Source organism: Alligator sinensis, unplaced genomic scaffold, assembly GCF_000455745.1.
Source record: "Alligator sinensis unplaced genomic scaffold, ASM45574v1 scaffold324_1, whole genome shotgun sequence".
Lineage (NCBI taxonomy): Eukaryota > Metazoa > Chordata > Crocodylia > Alligatoridae > Alligator > Alligator sinensis.
In genome coordinates, this window is record NW_005842188.1 from 1,358,671 (window position 1) to 1,360,276 (window position 1,606).

At 45.8% G+C, this 1,606-nt stretch overlaps 1 protein-coding gene across 8 annotated transcripts in view; it reads left to right on the top strand.

Moving 5' to 3' along the window:
• Nucleotides 1-1,606, top strand: part of SERPINE3 (serpin family E member 3) — a 36,092-nt gene that overhangs the window by 23,062 nt on the left and 11,424 nt on the right. The gene's annotated exons all lie outside the window — the stretch shown is intronic.

Genomic DNA, 1,606 nt, shown 5'->3' on the forward strand with positions numbered 1-1,606 from the left:
TGGAGGGGTTTAAACCCCCCCCCCCACCTCAGCATGCCAGTTTAGGCTGGCATCTGGCCATGTCCTCCACTCTCCGCTCAAGGGGAGAGTGGAGAAAAGCCTGTGAGGGGCTGCTCTAACCCTGCCAAGCAGACCCTGACTCAGGACTGGAGCCAGGTTTCTCCACACACGCCCCCTTTTCAGCCAGCCAGAGCAGTGGAGCAGGGCCAACCCTGCTCCATGGGAACAGACAGCAGAGCCCAGGACTGCAAATCATCCCAGGATGCTGGGGGAATGTGAGTTAACTTGAACTGGGAAGGGGGTCTGGGACAGAAGTTCCATAAACCAGGTTGACCTAAGTCAGTTCAGTCTGATACTACACCAGCCAGGTTTAAACCTGTTTCAGTCATTTTAAAAGTGGTTTAAGCACACTGAACTTCTGTTGTGACATATTTTAACCAGTTTCTGATCACTTAAACCAATTTGTGTGTAAATTCTGTCCCTAGACTTAAAGGGCGCATCCAGATGACCTCAGACATTTGCCTCCCTGGAGACAAGCAGCAACATAACAAGGTTACACAGAAGTTACACATAAAAAGGCTAGGCACAGATGTTATACCTTGTGCTGCTGCTACTTGTCCCCAGGGAATGCCCATGCCATGCATGCTCCAGCATGCAGCAGGTTACCCCAGGTGGGGTAAGAGAGGCTGGGGTCAGCACCGGTCTGGCCCCAGCAGCCTTAACTGGGCCTTGGGGGCCTCCTGGGGCTGCAATAGAAATGATCCTGACACTTAGAGCCTGGCCAGCAGCTGAAGTACGACTCCAGCCAGCCAGGCTCTGGTTTTGGACAGTGCATGCTGCTGCTACTTGTGCCCCCCAACCCCCTGTGCTGCAAAGTAGCAGTATGAGGAATGCCTGCATGTGCAGTGTGTGGCGCCATAGACATGCCACATATTGTACATCTGAACTCCTCTCAATGAGGCCAAAAAGCTACGAAGAAGGTGAGGGGAGGGGAGAACCCTATTTCTGCATATTCTTGCATTTCCTGGCTTTGAAGAAAAATCTTTAAAAAATACTTTATTTTATAACATATTTGTAAATTACAAGGCTGAAGTCAAGCTCAGAAACTATCATCAAGCTTGGAATTTCCTCCATACACAGGACAATCTTGTATTTTCCCTTTTGCACTCTAGTCCTTCACCATTTCAGGAATGTGCATGTAATCTGACAGCATGTTTTCAACAGATGTTCAAATGAATAGTATAGCAGGATGAATCACATAATACATCTGGATGCAGCTGAGAAAGGGCATTTCCTAAATGTAATCAATTCATTGATCAGCATGAAACAGCTCTGTTAATACTTCCAGAAATACATCGCTAGTGCTAACAAGTACTGAAAAAATGTCTGATGCATTAATATTCTTTTTCTAAGATAATATTTTGCAGATGTGTCCCTAGGGTCCTTATCTATAAACAAATATACTATGCTTCTATAAAGAACAAAGTACCAAAAGCAGAAAATGCAAAGTTCATCTGTCAAGAAGATTGAGAGGTGATTTGATTATAGTATCCAAAAGGGAGAAAATACTGGTCTCTTCCAAAGGACCCTTTAATCTTGTAGGGAA